Source organism: Neofelis nebulosa, chromosome 3 (genome assembly GCF_028018385.1).
Source record: "Neofelis nebulosa isolate mNeoNeb1 chromosome 3, mNeoNeb1.pri, whole genome shotgun sequence".
Classification (NCBI taxonomy): Eukaryota; Metazoa; Chordata; class Mammalia; order Carnivora; family Felidae; genus Neofelis; species Neofelis nebulosa.
The window spans coordinates 89,277,248-89,296,210 of record NC_080784.1 but is presented as its reverse complement, the minus strand read 5'-3'; the positions used below and the strand labels follow the sequence as shown (position 1 = coordinate 89,296,210).

The window sequence follows — 18,963 nt, the reverse complement described above, 5'->3', positions numbered from 1 at the left end:
TTTCAGTCCTGTGAGAAAAAAAAAAAAATCAGTTTTTCATTTATATTCTTAAGATGATTTGAATCAGTCACCTGGCACTTATATCCTGTTACTTTAAAACTATTCTTGATGAATATTGACTATGGAAGTAATCTTCAATGAAATATACTTTGAGAAATATTGGCTCTGGGAGGCAGAATTCTAAGAGAACTACCAGGATCTCACCCCTGTGTGTTACATTCTGCAAAATCTCCTCTCTGTAAGTGTATGAAGAACCTGTGACTTTCTTCTAGCTAATTTAATATAGCAAAGATAATGGGATATCCATCCCTTAGTTAGGTTTCATTATATAGCAAAGGTAATGGGATGTCACCCTCATCATTATATTATGTTATGTAAGATTCCTTAGCAGACTAATAGGAGACACTGCTCTGCTGGCCGTGAAAAAGCAAAAAGCCATGTTTTGAACTGCCTATGGAGAGAACTCTGTGGCAAAGAACTGCAGGCAACCCCTAGAAGCTGAGGACAGCCTGCAGCTGACAGTCAGCAAAAAGCTTCAGTCATATAGCTACGTGGAAATGAATTCTGCCAACAACCTCAATGAGAAGAGAAGTGAATCCTGCCTCAGTCGAGCTTCTACGTGAGAACTCAGCCCAGTGATAGCTTGAGCGCAGCCTTATAAAAACAGATTAGGAATGCCCAAGGGTTCTTTACATATACAAAAATTAAGCCACACATTTGGCCTTGAAACTCCTGGCAGATAATATAAAAAGAAAAAAAAAACACATTTATTTACTTTATTTTTGTTGTATAAACACACTGCTTCTTTTCCACATAAATAACAAGAGTGAATCAGCATACCTCTGTATTCAATGTTATACAAGCTTCATACTCTTAAGTTCAGAACTCTGGTAAAGTCTGAGCTGGAGTACACGGTCTAAATGCTCCAAGCAGAGCTACCTAACTCCATGAATCTAAAGTCTTGAGAACAGCACACTCATTCACGACTGAGAAAAGATAAGGAGAAGAGAGAGAAAAAGGGAGAAACAGAGCAGAAGAAAGTACCACATCCCAAAAACCACTGAGGAACCAGATCCACTCAACTGCATGGAAACAGGAAGTGGAAGAGAAATTAGAAGCTGAACTTGGATGTGCCTAGGGTTTCATTGCCCCATAACTCCACCCACAAACAGTATGTTCTGGCTACCTGCACTGCACACTGCACACACATTCATTCATGGTACTAAGGACTAATCTAACTAATATGTCTAATATGGACTAATATGACCTAATAAGGACTAATCTAACTAATATGTCTTTCTCCCTTGGAAGGGCTAAGAATGGTATCTGCAGAGGTGAGTATGGCCTGAGGACAGCGTAACATCCCCAGCTCTTTCTTATGCTCTCTCATTTTTATTTTATATTCATCTATATCCAATAATGGCTAAGTCAAGTTTCAACCGGGGAAATGGTGTCTATTGTAGGAGAAGAGATATTTGGTAGCCTCCAAGTCCTAGTGAAGTGGAAAATTAGGTTTTTGCTCACTAAGTTCTTGAAGTATGTCAGAACAGGCATCCAACATTAACTCTGAAACACACTCAATACTGGGTTAAATTTTCTCCCTTTTATTTTTTTAAATTCTTTTTTAATGTTTATTTATTTTTGAGACAGAGAGAGACAGAACATGAGCATGGGAGGGGCAGAGAGAGGGAGACACAGAATCTGAAGCAGCCTCCAGGCTCTGAGCTGTCAACACAGAACCCGTCGCGGGGCTGGAACCCACGAACCACAAGATCTTGACCTGAGCTGAAGTCGACGCTTAACCAACTTAGCCACCCAGGCGCCCAAATTTTCTCCCTTTTCTACTTCAAATTTCAATTTATGCTCGGCTACATAATCCAAACATGGTTCACAAGAAAGAATTATACAGTTTACAGAATGTCTTAGATCCATTCTTTCAATTACAAGTAACCAAACACCATCCCAAGTGGAGCGTAAGCAAAGCAAGGAATTTACTGTGTCACCTAATTGATAAATCCAGATGTGGCACAGCTTCAGATGTGTGCTGCAAAACATGACATCAGGGCTTGATTGCTCTCCATCTTTTAGTTCTTCTACCTTTGTATTGACTTAATTCCCAGCCAGGTTCTTTCCATGCCATTGAAAAGACAATCAATATCGTCTCAGTGCATACATCTTTCTACCTTACTAATCCTGAAAGACAGATTTTCCAGAGTGTAATAATGGTTAGTACTTTGGATTCTGCAAGAGAGATAATCTGAAGGCTTATATCACAAGCTTATCCTGAAACAATAATTCATGACTCTGATTGGCCAGGACTCAGAATTGCCACTGCCCTGGAGTCAGGAGTAGATCAGTCCCTCCCAATCACATGGCCTGAGAAATGAAGTAGGATGTCTCAGCAAAGCAAAACAGGAACATTTTGTTAGTGAAGGGAGAAGGGATACCCAGAGGACAAAAATAACAAATGTTTCAGGCACATTTCAGCCATTATATTCCAAATATAAGAATGGAGTTTTTTCCCAAATTTGAACATAATGAACAATATTCCATTATCATTCTACCACACAGAAAGTAAAATGCCCAATAAAAATTCTGTCTCCTCGTAAATTAAAGTAGTAAAATATTAAAGTCCAATATTCTTCCCTTCACAATTTTCTTTTTTGGCTTAGTTCAACTCCACAGATTTCATTCAGAAGTCAGGGTAAATCAAAGACTTTTATCTGGCATTATGAGGCTTGAAAAATACATTATCCACTGAAATAAATGTAACTCTTTAAACATTTCCAAAGTTTAAATAATCCATGACAGTTTCTTGTTTGTCAAGAGACAAGCTAGTATATGATAGCCCCTACCTCTTAATGTTTAGAAAACACAAACAATTCCTAGCTAGCTAGGCACATAACTGCATTGAATAAAGTTGGAATTGTGTTACTAAGGAAAAAAGGAGAGTAGATATTGTGGGAAAGGACCAATCTTTGCCACAAGCCATCATATTTATTTCCTTACATGCTCAGTAGGAGAAAAGAAAAACAGACCCAAAGTCCAAGGCATCCTTCTAACTAACACGACTATTTACACAGTTTTTATATTGGTAGGTTAAATAAAGACAAAAGAGATCATAGCCCATGGGTTAATTATCACAACAGTAGTGAGAAAATTCAATTGCCAATGACAAGTATAGTCTATAAATGTAAGTGAACAAATATATTTTTCTAACATTTATGTTTTATAAGCTTTGTTTGCACTCATAGCTTAAAGTTCAAAGGGCACATTTTAAGGGAGAGCAGCAGAACCTTTGTAGCTAACAGCTCAAAGTGAGAGGAGACTCTGATCTTCTTGATAAAAGATATGGGAACGAAAAATCATAGTGTTAATTGCAGAATCCATAAGGATTATATCTGAACATGGCCTTTGTTTTTCTTGGACAATTCCCTAGCAAACGAGTGGTCAGGGTTTGGAGAATATTTACAAACTCACTTTTATTCCAAGGTTTTATCATCAACGATTATAACATATATTTTAATTGTAACCAGGCAATAACTAAAGTTTCATTATGATTTTTATTTCCACTGGAGGTTAGTTGTGCTGCCATTTGCTCTCCCATAAACCTTCAGGAAGCCCCAGGGTGTCCTTATCTCTGTACCCTTCTCCTTTAAAATTCCCAAACCTGAACTCTTTGCGGGTCAATGAAAAGCAACTATGTCAGCCAGATGCTTTGCCTTCATCTCACCTTTCCTCAGAATTTAATTCCCTAGATCTTGGATAGTCTTCACTACCCTGGAGTCAGCGTACAAATTCTTTCCCAACTTTGATTTTGTTGCTCCAGTAGGACCTGACTTCACCATTTCCACAGCCAAGGCCAAGAAACAGGATAAAACGTAAAAGGTTAACATAATTCTTGTCAACAAATTGAAGATAGATGGAATCTTTAGCATTTGGTCAGGTTCTGCCTACCCAGGTTTAGTACTAACAATCTAAAATCCAAAATCTTCCTCCAAAAGAGATCTGTCTGTATTTATCTTGGCCTTCGTGATTTGTAGCCAGAGTTAAAGAAAATCTAATTTGGGGAGAATATTTTTTGACACTAATTACAGCTTTTCCATATCCATAGGGACCTCTAAGCTCTAGGAAATAGCCTTAAAGTCTTGGTCTGTGAGAGTGCTTACCCCCCAGAAGGGAATCTCCATCCTTATTCTGCTTGAAGTTACCACCTACCCAACATCACTAACATCCAGACAACTGTCTCTATAGCAACACCAAGTCATGTATGGTAATAAATAAATAACTACATTAGCCAAGTCTGTAAAACCCACCAGTACATCAACCATCTACCTGTAGAGAATGTTGGCCCAAGTGATATCTCTCTTCTTAGAGCTTCACACCATCCCTAATATCTTTGGGATGATTTATTTGTTATCGGTGTTAAGCCAAACTGTTATCGTTACCTAGTAGCATAAAACAAGGAAATGGAAGAGAAGAACATGTTCACATCACTTTTGGTTAAATAACTCCAACAGTTAAGTACACTTCTCTAACAATGTACCCTCCTTTTAAGGCACTTATCATAATCAAATGTTTACATTTATTTGTCTTGTTACTTAACTATATGACTGTCTCCCCCACTAGACTCTCTACTTTTTGAGAGTAAGAAATATGCCTGGTTTACTCACCATTGAATTAGTAGGACATAGTACCATGCCTAGCATATAGTAGGCATTCAATACTTACTTGCTGCATGGAGAAATGAATAATGCTCCAGTAACATCTAAGCCTGGACTGGCTAGATTAACAACTCATTCTTGTATATAGTAAAGTGCACTAGGCCTAAAACAATAACTTGCAAAAAAGCACCTTCTCTACAAATGTGAAATCAGTTTGATTCTTCACATGAATTTTCAAATAGAGAATACTAAATGGACAATGTAAAAAAAAAAAAAGTCCCTGGGGCACCTGGGTGGCTCAGTTGGTTAAGCGTCTGACTTTGTGGCTCAGGTCATGATCTCATGGTTCATGAGTTTGAGCCCCATTCAGCTCTGTGCTGACAGCTCAGAGCCTGGAGCCTGTTTTGGATTCTGTGTGTCCCTCTGTCTCTGCCCCTTGCCCGCTTGCCCTCTCGGTCTGTTTCTCTCAAAAATAAACATTTAAAAAGAAGAAGAAGAAGAAGAAGAAGAAGAAGAAGAAGAAAAGGAAGTACAGAAATTGGATATAAGCAGTAAGAGACTTACGTATCAATTCGTTATTGTCATGCCATCCAAGCACATGATCAGTGAATTCTACAAAAGTATTGGAATGTGACTGTGACAATTAACACCAACAAAGCCGTACTTTATTACAGATGCTTAAGAAGCTTTGGCCTAAATGGTTTAGCTTGGAAAGTTACAATAAAGGTTTACCAAGTGTTTAAAACAAACAAAAGAATTTCTATTCATAAAATTATATAAAATATGTTTTGAATAATAAGTTTATTAAATATCTGCTAGGATTAATTATTTGCATAACATGTCAAAAGTAGCCAAATGAATTGACTTATTCTAGACAACGTTATCAAAGACAATGATGTTAGTTACAGATTGATTCACCTGTTGTTGTTTTTCTTAATGTTTATTTTATTTTTGAGACACAGAGGAACAGAGCACAAGTGGGGAGGGGTAGAGAGAAAGGTAGACACAGAATCCAAAGCAGACTCTAGGCAACGCGGGGCTCGAACTAAAAAACTGTGAGATCATGACCTGAGCCAAAGTCGTACGCTTAATGGACTGAGCCACCCAGGCGCCCCACACATTGATTCATCTTAAGGCATTCCTTTTGACAGTAGCTGGAGAACAGGAGGAATTGTCCATTTGAGCCAAGTAAACCAATAAATTGGCATTATATGACCAATAAAATTTATTTTCAGGTAGAAACATAAAGTTTGTTCTTTTTACTACTACAACACTTCTTACAAATAAACTGTCTCCTAGGAAATATGAGGACTATTTTGAGAAGTAGAATTTGGGAAGAGATATCAAAGCCTGATTTTCTTATAACGAATTTTGGAAGCTGAATGATTTCTTTATTTTAGCAAAATCTGTGTCTTTCAATAATGACTTCTGGAGGGAAAGGGAAAAATGCTGGCAATAGTCAGGAATGTAAGGTAGTATTGAACTTGCTTCAAGGTCGATCAAGTCCAAGACACAAGAAGAAGAAGAGAGAAATTCTGAAAGTGGAGCCAGTTACATCAAATTGTCATTCAGGAGGATGTCTGTCGGACTCCTCTAGAAGTATGTGAAAAGTGAGATCAGAAGTTCAATGAGTCTTGAAATATAACTTAAAATGAGATGGAATCAGACATCTCAAAATTATAATTTGTTCTGAGTGCACGTCTAGTAGCCTAACTCTTTCAGTGGTCCTGTCTGATGGTTGGTAGAAGAAGCAGTGACCAGGCGCTCAAACTGAGTTCTTAGAAGATCACCAACACAAAGTCCCCAACCACAGAGTCCAGTTGTGACCCGAAGAGTCACATAATGTTCTGGTCCTAAGCTCTCTGGAGAGTGTGAGGGTAATGAGGGTCAATAGTTGAATAGGTTCAGTAACCTAAAAATTCCTTACTACTCATGCAACATGATGACCAAAGACACTCATTCCTATAATTTGTAGAGGAAACTCACAACCTTTAGAGGCAATGCTTAAAACATTAATGGAGTGAAGATTCAGAGACGTTTATATGAACATAAAATCTGAAAAGGACTTGTGAAGTGTTTGAATCATGCTGTTCTCGGGATTATTTTTGTTAAATTCTTTTTTTTTAATTTTTTTTAATGTTTATTTATTTTTGAGACAGAGGGAGACAGAGTGCGAGTGGGGGGAGGGGCAGAAAGAGAGGGAGACACGGAATCCGAAACAGGCTCCAGGCTCTGAGCTGTCAGCACAGCCTCACGCGGGGCTCGAACTCACGGACCGCAAGATCATGACCTGAGCCAAACCTGGACGCTCGACTGACTGAGCCACCCAGGCGCCCCTATTTTTGTTAAATTCTTTAACAAACAGATAACTGAAGGTCCAAGTCCTTAAGTTACCCAATTAATTATAACTTGTTAGTCAAGTGTACTATGTGAAGAAGTTGAGGAGTGTTCCAACCAAAGATGGACCTAAAATTTACAAAATTTTGACAATTTTCCTGTCTTATCAAGATGGACCAACTTAAATGTAGCTCAACACTGTTTGAGAAGACAAACTCAGAATGTACTCTCTGAATTTATTTTATTTTAAGTATTTGGCAGCCGAACAGTAACAGGTCAAATAGGATAAGAATTTGAGACCCTTTCCTGTGATTCTGTCTCACCAGCCTTGTTGACTTTCTTTTTTGCTGTTGTTGTTTTTTTTTTGTTTTGTTTTGTTTTTTTGTTTTTTTTCCTCGGCACACAGCACTTACCAAACCGGGAACTTTAGGTCCAAGACCCACATCTTTCCAAACATGAAACAGACCAAATGTTATCATCTGTTGATAAGAGAAGAAGAATCTTCACCTTCAAGAGATTCATGGCAGGTTGAAACATTCTAGGAAAAAATAGAGTAGAATAAAAATGCTCCTCACTCTTTCTAACTCTTCTCAAAATTATCATTTCAATGGTCCATATGAAGATATGGCTGGACTCAAGAATACCTACAATCACGTCAAATAAACAAAGACATTTAGTCTAAGCCTAGGACAAAGCAAATAATGAGTTCATTATAACATAATCAGTAACACCGTCTCAGGGGTTAACATACATGTGAATTTTTCCTAAATATAAGGAAAAAATATATATATTTTTTCTAAATATTTCCAAATTTGCCCCATAGGCTGCCATTTAATGACACAAAGTTTTGTGTGTAAATGCATTGAGACCTAAGTGTTCCATTAAATTGACACAGCTCTTTGTCAAGAAATGCAGCATCTTAAAACAGTTTTCCTTAGATCTGCTTTTTTTTCTTCTACAGCTTTTTCTTGTACCCACAAAAGTTTTCACAAATAATTATAATGCATAATATGTAATTAAATTAAAATGTTATCACAACTTAATTAAACATCAAAACAGGCACCCTCCACGTTGGTGGGAGGGATAGATGCATAAAATAAATCATATACAAAACCAAATCCAGGAGGAAAAAACTTTGCAGGGGTATATGGATCAAAGAACTTAACAGCTCTGTCTTTACCATTTTCCCCCTTTATAGTTGAAGAGAAAAAGGCATAAAACTTTGCACTGGAAGAAAGCTATTTTATAAAATTTCAGGTTGCCTCTACACCTACAGTATTGAAATCCACCCCAAATCAAACAACCTACACATGAAGACTGTACATTAGTCTTCCTGCCAAGCCACAATTCTGGAGATAAATCTTAGAATTTGGAAGGCAATCTCCACAGAATCTGCCAAATATGAAAATATACAACCATTATCTATATGCAGCTTAAAGTTCATTCTGTTGGCACCAATTGGATGAAATAACTCACTCCAGCCAAAGACAACGAATCTAGCAGGGTTTTTGAGGAAAGGGAGATTGCTGTCTTTCTGGAACAGGTCATGTGCACAGGTCCTGGGCAAGCTGGAAAGGAAGCCAAACAAGTTTTACTTCACACTATTTCTTTTTTTTTTTTAATGTTTTATTTATTTTTGAGACAGAGGCAGACCATGAGCAGGGGAGGGGCAGAGAGAGAGAGGGAGACACAGAATCCTAAGAAGGCTCCAGGCTCTGAGCTGTCAGCACAGAGCCTGACGCGGGGCTTGAACTCACGAGCCACGAGATCATGACCTGAGCCAAAGAAGTCGGACGTCCAACCGACTGAGCCACCCAGGCGCCCCGCTTCACACTATTGCTGAGAAGAATGAAACAGGGTATTGACTGGGGACAGCCTGTAGGTTCAAGTACCTACTATTTCATATCATTTTAATTAATTGGTGCTAATCTGTGTGATTTAGAAAAAAAACCTATATACTTCTAAGAGAGTTGTAATTCATGCTCTTTTTATTTTTCTAAATCTAATGCTCTGCTTAGCATGGTTCTGCTTTTAGAGCACACCTTGTTGATCTATGCTTAAACTGAACTGTACACATTCTAATCTCTGAGAGCTTTTATAATTATAACTATTCTTAAATTATACACATCAATAATGCCAAAGACTGTTAAGTATACTAGATCACTTCACATAACAGGAGTTTGAAGTCAAACTTTTACTCGGGGAACCGTCATTAACATTTTTCTATAGTCCCTCTTCTACTAAGACATTCTTTAGTTTATATTGGAGCCCAGTCAGTTTATGTAGCTTTTACTGGAGCCTGGTCAAATTCTTCCACACTCTTCCTGCATTTCTTTATATAATGACCCCCATTCCCCAAACTCAATCTCTGTTGTTAATTTCCTGAGGATTGTATAGAATGTTGTCTAAATGAGAAACATCAGTTCTAAGGATGTAGGCAATGCTTTAATTGATCAGATAAACATGGTCCATTTAGTTTTGCTTTAACTCAGACTTCAAAGTACCAAGCTGTATGTTTGCTTCATTTTGGCAGAAGCAAAAAGCCTGAAACTCTTCAGGAGGTAAGGAAGCAGTGGAAATTAGGCATCTGCCCAAAATCTAGGATGAAGAATAAACACTTAAAACCTATTTTAATTTCTGCTTTGAACTGAAAAGAAAAGGACTCATGAGAACATTTGAAGACAGGAAAAGGACAATTTTCAAGACCATGAACTTGAACCCATTTGACAGCAGAGGATGTGGTTTCAGGGCCACAGAATATTGGTCTTTCTTCATTAAAGTTCCGTCAGCCCTATCAAGATGAAACACGGGTTCTAACATTTCCTTCACTCTTCCACCTGCTGTGTTAGCCCTGGGTACCGACTTGCCTGGGGAGGATTTATACATGCACTTTTGAACTTCTAATAGAGTCTCTCTTTTGAGTAACCATTTAAAAGAAGATTAAATTTAATTAGACTGTATCTTTTTCCTGTGACATGCTGCCTTCAAAGTCCACTTTATTACATTCTTCTACCCCAGCAGTGTACTAATGCTGGCTGGCACAGGGCACCTTCAGATGCAGGAGGAAAGGAAAGATATAGTTATATACACACACACACACACACACACACACACACACACTTAATCCCTTGGGAGCATTTTGGGGATGCCTGACATCTGACATCTGTGCCAGCCCAGCAACACACCTGAGCAAATGTGACTCCAGGATCCACCGGGACTTGTGACAACGCCCAGGAATAACCTGAGCTCTCCACGTGTCACCTTGGGTTCTATCATCTCACACCCTATTCGTTTCTTTGTTTCTATGTTCCCTCATTCGCTGAATTTGTTGATAATCACTACACATTGGTAGTGAGCACCCACCCACTTGTGAAGAAACATTGGTTTTATCCGAAAACCTACGAGTGATTTAATTAATGATCATCCCAGTCTTAATTTGCTCTTGAGACTACATTTAGGCATTTGCTATTATTTATTCAAGCACATGTCAATGTGCTAAAGATTAACGAGAAGCCCATACCTCAATCCCCGGTCATCCACGAGATCCTGTAGGAAATCTCTAGGTGTAAGATTCAGTAATTTTTCTTTGTACTGGTAGACTTTTGAGAGAAGGGAAAGAAATACGACAAAGAGAAGCAGACATAAAAAGAAAAGAAAAAGTCAGCATTTTTAACGTGTACTGAAGACACATGCCTCTTAAAGAGGAAAGGAAAAGCGACTGCATTGCTATGCGTTTGGTCCCATCCATAGTGTGGAGAAGCGCCCATGAATGTGGCTTTATCTCGTCATAATTGTGTTGTTGCTTTAGCCAGGATGCCGTGGCATTTTACCAACCTTTCCCTACACGGTCAGATTTTAACAAAGACAAAGAAGAAAGAAAACAAACAGTTTTTAGAGCAAGTTCTCCTTCCTTTTGGTGTGTTTTTCTGCAACGCTGGGGTGTCCCCGGGGCCCTGGCCACAGGCTCACTGCTGTCGTCCCCGGGGCCCCAAGGTGCCCCCGCTGCCCAGGCAGGGGGAGGCGGAAGGGTTGTTGGCGATCTTTCAGTTTTTGCTTTTCAACCGGCATGACAGTGCACAGCAGTCGAGTCTATTCTTTCATTTTTCACTGGTGTGAGGGTGTGCAGTCACTTAGCAAAAGAAACCACTGGCGGCTAAAGGGAGCAAAGAGTGAAAAAAGGAACAGGCCAGCCTGGCCTTTCTTTGGGACCTGAAACTGCCTGAGGTTAATTGCTCGCATAAGAAGAATAACTGGCGGCGCCTAATTGAATTTTTATGGAAATAAACAGGTGGCAGATTTACTGTAGCTGTGGGGATAGTAGGGGGCGAAATGCGGTAGCCACATTAACCTGTTTAATTTAATAGCTTCGGTACTGGTAGAAAAAAAAGGCAATGTTGCTCGTTGAGTCAGTTGGATGCCAAATGTAAATAACTACAATTACCCTAGCATGCCCATGTGGTTGAGCAAAATAAGGGCATCGTGCCAGCTTTGACTTGGTTTTCATGTTTATTAATTAAGCTTCTAGAAGTTTCAAAATAAAAGTTTTAACCCACAAAGCACCCTGGAAAAAAGAGGAAGTGGGAAGAATTTGACAAAGGGAAGACAACTGACAGACAGACAAAGGCTCTGCTAACACTAAGAGCTTAGCACAAGTCTTTGACCCAGAGGCTTGGCTAAGTCTACACTGGGCACCAGGATGAACTAAATGCTAACTTTGCACTATGCTTCCCCCCAGTGGTTTAGTTTTAGAAGTGCATTTTTATATTAAGGAACAAAAAATTAGGGACCATCTGGTGAAACATGCGAAGTGCACCGGTAGCTTATTAATGTACCCGATTACTTTTAAGCCAAATAATAAAAACGAGAGTTTCCATTTAAAGTTTTGCCAACTTGTATTCAGGCAAAAAAAAAAAAATATGAACTGTTCATACATATACATATATATGAATATATATAGACACAGGTTTTTTTATAACAGAAATTGAAACACACCTTAAAAAAAAATATTGATAAGAGACAGAAGCAATTACTCTCATGGAGACACCACCCCAGCATTGTGAACATAAAGGTGAATGAAACGTGGGCCTCCTCTGCCAAATTTCCCAGGCTTAAAGGGTGGACAGATTCCCAGCCAAGTAATTTAAATATAAAGCAGAGTTTGCTAAGCACTGAAAAAGGCACAAAATAGAGAGCACCAGAAAGTCATTTTACAAATGAGAAATCTTTTACCTTATTTGCATCACCAGACCAAATACCTAAAAGCCAACATTATCAGAACCAGAGGAGTTTAGTCAGACGTTACAATCCAACTTGGAACGTTTTCTGTTTATCTTCACTATTTTAGAGTAAGCTAGTAAAATGTGAGAGGGACTGAAAGGGTGCTCTCCTTCTCCATCGGTTTTGGTTTGTTTGCTTTTAAGTGCGAAAACCTCTAGTGAATTCTTGCTAAGTGCAGCTTGCTGTACAACCGCACTCCAGGGGGACCCGTACCTTAGCTGCTGAGTCCTTCAGTGCATGGTCTCAGGCTCTTCTCTTCTCTCTCTGTGATTTCCCCACAGCTCTGGCTTCATTTCCAATCCATGGACCAGTGACCCCTGTATTTATTATGCATTTCATCACCAAACCGGTTCTCATTCCTCACCCCCATGTCTGTTTTCACTTAACATCTTCACATAAATGTGTCAGGCTTCTCCATCTCTACAGGTCCAAGAATGAACTTATGATCATTGCCCCAAGTTTATTCCCCACCCCTCAAAGCAAATGAGCCAAGAATCAGACTCACTCCAGATACTTCAGATTGTGTATATATGTATATTTACAATATATACACACATATATATACATGTACTATACAAGCCAGAAATTTTAGATAGAAAGATGATAGATGGAGAGATAGATAGATAATCTTCTGCTCTACAAGCCAGAAATATGAGAATACTGCTTTACATTTTATACTTCCATGTGCCCAATTTTCAAATCATTACCAATAGGCCATCACCAATCCTATTAATATCACTTCCTAGATATCTCATAAATTTACCTGTTTCTATGTCCATACAACAAACCTTCCCTTGGATTCCTGTAATAGATCAATACTATATTTTGTTACACTCTGATTAAACCCACAGTGCAGTCAGAGAAGTCTTTTAAATATCTGAACATGACATTTCTTTACCAAAAACCATGCACTTGGGGCGCGTGGGTGGCTCAGGCAATTGAACATCTGACTCTTGATTTTGGCTCAGCTCATGATCCCCGATCATGGTATCGAGCCCCATGTTGAGCTCTGTGCTGAGTATGGAGCCTGCTTAAGATTCTGTCTCTTTCTCCCTCTGGCACTCTTCCCCATTTGCTTGCACTCTCTTCCTCTAAAAAACAAAAACAAAAGTTAAAAAAAAAATACATGTGGTTGATTTCACATTGCTCTTAAGACTGGCAAACCCAGCCAGTTTAGCCCTTGTCTATCACTTCAGCCTCCTCTCTGGCCGCTTTGGCCCAGGCCATCGCCACCCCAGGTAGAGGGTCTTTCATTCAGTTCTTTAGATACACCCTTCTCTCCCGTGGCGGGTGGTGTTTTGGCCCTTCCCCTTTGATTAGCTAATACCTACCTCTGCCTCAGAGCTCATGTGAAGTGTCACTTGCTGAAGGAAGACTTTCCTTATCTCTCCTGCTATCTCCTTCAAACCTTCCCTGCACACACTTACACACAAATGCCGGACAACATGAGCTCATAGAATTATCTTGATCAATGCCAGTCTTCTCCATTGTACCCAACATCCAGCAAAGTCTGAAACTTGGTTGGTACTGAATAAATGTTTATTAAATGGATAACTGGGTACAATTTATAACCACTCAATGTACCTCTATGTCTTTTACATAGGCCTAAATGGAGACATGAAAAGAATCCTCACCCAGACATCATTCATGCTTTGATGATGTCTTTTAACTTCTGTGATTCACCTATGGATTCAATATTACTTTGAATTTTAGTACTTGAGTAGGTAAGATCAAGTCCAGAAGCTTGGCAATTTCAATCTTGCTAGCTCTATTCATGGTACAGGGACCCAGTGGGGGACTCTGCCAATTGCTTATGAGACTTATTCCACTTATATACTCAGAAAAATAACCCCAAGACTGGAACACCTAGAGGGAGACTCGGATCGAAACTCAATGTATAACCTGAAGTACAATTTGTCATTCTGATCAGTAGACCACAGTGATATTCTCAGTCTCCATGAATTAGGTAGCTCAGAATCAGTGTTTAACAATACTCCAAAGCTCCAGTTATCTCCCTTTCCCAGGGCATGTTGGCTATATGTATTTTTACTATACAGAATTTTATGCCTTCTTTGTATTCTTTTCACATATAGATAATACCTGGCATGAAATGTGTGTGCAGCCAGATTCTAGGATGGTTTTGTATCAGCATGACCTGAAATGAAGTCTATTTTTGTCACAAAGTCAAGACAATAACACTTGCTACCTAATAATGTTTACGTGAATGTTGACTCCTCAAAGCACATTACCCTCACAATGTAATACTGTTATTCTTGATGGTTGCTAAATCATTGGTATCAAGAGCAATAGTCTTTGGAATTCTTTCTTCAAAAGGACAAAATTTCCCAGCCATTCTGAGTGAACCAAGAGCATAGAACTGAGTTGATCAGATTAAGAGCTATTTATCTGTACCACATAGTAAATGGCCAACAAATAGCCTTCGGTGAAGGCTAAGAAGGAGATTAATTGCACATCAAGCAATATTGCTGAATCCATCATTAAGTAATTCTTGCTTATGGAGCTAACTCAAATATGATAATTGGGCTAGAGTGAGCAACTCCCTGCAATGGGGCCCTGTGTCAGACCTATGCTTTCCAGTCGTGGAGTGTTTTCATAACACAAATCAAGAAGGACTAATGTGCTATTACATATTTCAGTTAAGGGACCCCTGATCAGCCAACCACTACCAAAGTTTCCTGTAATTCAGAACATTCTGACTGCTGAACTTGACCTGCTGCCTACTATGGCCACCACAACAATTTTGTCTTTTACTTTTGAATGCTGCACTTGACCTCCACTGCCCTACACTAGTTTTTTTCTCCTATCAATCAGGGAAACCATTTCAACTGAAGCATCTGCCACTGATATCCTCAGCCTAGAAGAACAGTACAAACAAACTCCTCAAAACTGCTGCCAGTCCCCTCGCCAATACATTTCTTAAGACCTTGGTAATGATCTAGACTTCTTGGGGGACAAATTAGGGTAAAGATTACTTATATATGGTAATTTCACCCCAGAGTACTTACTACCCTTCTCTGTGTTAGTTAAAGAATTTCTAGAATCTCAAGTTCACTATCTTCAGTCTCCACTGAATTGAGATTATAGTCAAACAAATGAGCCAAGAAACAGGCCCACTCAAGCTAGCTCAGAATGATACAGTCATCACTTTGAAAAATTATGCTTTATCTATCCAAGGCCAGTCACTGTTATTAGTCATTATCATTCTTATGTATAGTCCCAAGTTTTATCATCATAAAAATGAAAGGAGAAAACCTCATCCAGGTTTCACAGCGCAATTGACTCCTCTGGGACATGTCAGCCTCTGACCAGTAGTTAGAAGTTTGGAGATAATGGGAGGTTTGTAGACTCTGAAGAGGAGCAGAATATACCACCCCAAAATATGCCACTTTGGATACTGATTATTTTGAATTTAACTTACTTGAGACCCAGACAGTACAAAAAGAACACTCTGACCCTCATTTGTTCCCCTGAATCTTTCACATGAAAGTATCCCCTTTAATAAGGAAGATAGTAGGCATCCTTATAGCCAGGGATAGGAAATTCGGGGCTGTGAGGCTGTATACACAAACCTTGTTACTTTTTCACCAGTTACCCCAAGCCCAAATCCCTTTTTATTTATTTTTTTTTTTTTGTCAACTCTTCACAAGTTTACTGCTTTCTTGTCTAAAAGGTATGAGAGCTGACTGCTTTGGTCATGTCTTTGAGTCTTACATTTTTATGGGCTCCCATACAAATGAAATTGTGTGTTTCTTCTGTCACTCTGTCTTATGTCAATTTAACTATGAGACCAACCAAAGAACTTAGAAGGGAAGAAGGAAAAAGTTCTCTACAGTTCCAAGGGGTGAATTGGCTCTCTCTCTTGCAAAGTTAGCCCCTGAGAAAAGAGGAATACAATCTCCAAGCAAGAAGAGATAGACCTATCAAATAATGAAGGAAGTACTTCTGAAATCCCAAGAACAGGGATGTGCTGGTAAATGTTTAACAACCCACTCTCCAGCAAGAGGGGGAGGGGAATCCTGATTTGCAACATTTAAAATACTCTGTGGCTTACTTCAAGTGGTCGGCATAATACTGTGTCCCACTGAACACAGAGTGGGAAGAGATAAATGCTCCGCCCTCATGAGCCATAAAAAGCCAGGTCCAGAACACCACCACAGAGGGGGATGGGATGAGGGTGGGGGTAGAGGAGGTGAGGAGTTCAAGGAACTGCAAGCCTTTGGAATCAGCTCACATGGTCTGATTCTGATGCTTTAGGGTTCGACATTTTTCTGATCAGTGCTCTCACTTTCACACAAGAAGACAGCAAGACCAAAGGTAATTTTATCATAATTTGGCAACCATATCAAACCCTGAGTTTCATTTTCAAGTACATGGATGTTGAAAGATGCTGAGAGAATGAAGAGACTCTTTTAGCATTATCAGAGTTTCTGAGATTCAGTCTTTGCCATAATCAAGAATTTAAGGAGAGAAACTTACCATGTGCCTTTGTCATCTATTCAATGCTCTCAAAACATTCTCGGTGACCCTATAGTCTTTTATTTTATCTGTTTAATGATAGTGGCAACTTGGTTCTCCCAAAGCCTTACCTTGAATAGGCATTTGATTCCAAGGGAGTCTTTCATTCCAGAGACCCGTAGGCTGTGTTTAATTAGCTCTTTCACCACTGCATGCAATGGGCTGTCAAGGTGGCCAAAGATGAATGGAATTTCATTGCTTTCAGCCCCAGTCTGAAAACCAGCCACATCCTCACTCCTAACCCCACTTTCCCTAAGGTTCCATTACATTAAACCCATTCCCAAGTACCTTTCTCTGTATCGGTGAGGTCTTTAACTCAAAAGAACATAAACCAAATATGTTAAAAGTAAGGGATGAAAGGAATTTATGGTAAAAGTATTAGACAGCTTTCAGAATTATGGGAAACTTGGAAAATTAGGCTCAGAAAGCAGAAAGGAACCAAGAGAGATAATCAATGGGAAACACTGAAGAGAAAAAGTCTAATTTAGGACACCAGAGGCTCTATAACTAGCACCGTCACCTCTGTTCCAGGCTCTGCTGCTGCCCCTCTGCGAATAAATTCTCCTCTGTCCCCAGGTGGGAACCATCTGACTGCCAAACCAGTACTAGGTGCTATGTCCTAGCTTCCTGGGGGTACAAAGAGCATCTGATCTCTTTATCCTTGAACATGAAGCCCTGCTTCCCGCTAAGAAGTAGAAACCCGAGGATTTACACCAAACAGAAAGAGCACTCAGATGCAGAATAGTATAAAACTATGACAATTGTCCTCGGTAGATAGGAATTGTGCACTCTTATAGAACAGTTTCAAAGAATGGGGGAGCAGAAAATGGGATTGTAATGAAGACAGGAGTAGAATAAATGAAGGAAATTGATGACAGGAACTGTAGACCAATCTTTTCAGAAGTTTTGTGGGAGTGAAAGCAAGAGTAGCTTGAAGGGCAACACAGTGTTGAAAGTAATGCTTTATTTCTGTTTCTTTCTAAAGGATAAATGCAAGCCAATCAGAGGATGTATTTAAGAGAAAAAAGCTGAATATTTCAGTAATTAAGGGATTAATGGAAAATGAACGGAATCAGGCAAAATTAAGAACACACGTGTCTGGGCTAACTTCATGAGGAGGAGGGTAATTTTCTACCTAACATCGGAGAAAAGGAAAGAATTAATGAGGGAAGGGATGCTGTGAGTTGAAGGAAGGCAGGTTGCAGTCGTTTATAAAAAGAGTTCTCTCAAATAGTCTTGATCTTTTTTACTCCAACAGAAGATAAGAACAGTGTTCAATGTTGAAGGAATGAGTCAGAGTTAGGTACCCGGGGTGAGTGGAAAACATTTAGAAAAGCTTTGATGAAGAGCGATAGTGAACTATGCATGAATAAATGATGTACTAGTGGAATTGAGGACCACTTCCTATCTCGCCACCTAAAAAGCTGTTTCAAAATAGTCACTAAAGTTGGGCTGATAGATTTTTCCATTAGGGGGGAAAAAAAAGAAAGTATATACTAAATCCAGCTTCCCCAGCCCTGGTAACAGCCTTCGATGTGATTATGCAAACAACAGATGCAAAAGGAGATTTTAGCCACACACCCACACACATAAAATGCACGAATACCTTCTTGTAGTTTTAGTAAGTGGAATAAAATATTGCAAGAGGATGGAATGATTGTGGCAGATGGTAAATGAGTCCCAGGTTTCAGTGTCTGGGGCAGCTTTAGCTTAGGCTCTGCGGTGTCTTTGATGGCTATTTAAAGGAACTGGAATTTCACCACCCATTAAGAGTACAGATCAGGCCTCAGCTTCACCTTGGTCTTCCGAGGCTTGTCTCTTTCCGCAGAATCTTCCAGATGCATTCTGTAATGACACTGTAGCAAGCCACCGAGATCACCCGCCAAAGCCCAATCTGCTACGGGAATCTTCCTAGAAGAAAAGGATGTTTCATCAGAAGCAGTCATTCATCCTAGCCCACACCTCGCCTGCTTCTGATCTTCCGCTGTTAAAAACATAACACACTGGAGGAAGATTGTGCTATATTTCATGAGTGCTCTGTGCCGCCACCAAGGGACAGTTCCATCTGTTATTTGCTCTCAGCTTTGCTTACTGATAAAACAGGAAGGACAGCTTGCTGATGGGCTCTTTGAAGCAAACGGCTCCTCTC

The 18,963-nt window shown here is 39.4% G+C and overlaps 1 protein-coding gene across 1 annotated transcript in view; it reads right to left on the bottom strand.

Moving 5' to 3' along the window:
• Nucleotides 1-18,963, bottom strand: part of SLC7A11 (solute carrier family 7 member 11) — a 167,722-nt gene that overhangs the window by 22,247 nt on the left and 126,512 nt on the right. The window contains exons 13-15 of the transcript XR_009259303.1: nucleotides 12,492-18,725; nucleotides 7,415-8,569; nucleotides 4,336-4,448 (exon numbers count right to left, since the gene is read on the bottom strand). The gene's annotated coding sequence lies outside the window, so the exon portion shown is untranslated. The remainder of the gene's footprint in view (nucleotides 1-4,335; nucleotides 4,449-7,414; nucleotides 8,570-12,491; nucleotides 18,726-18,963) is intronic.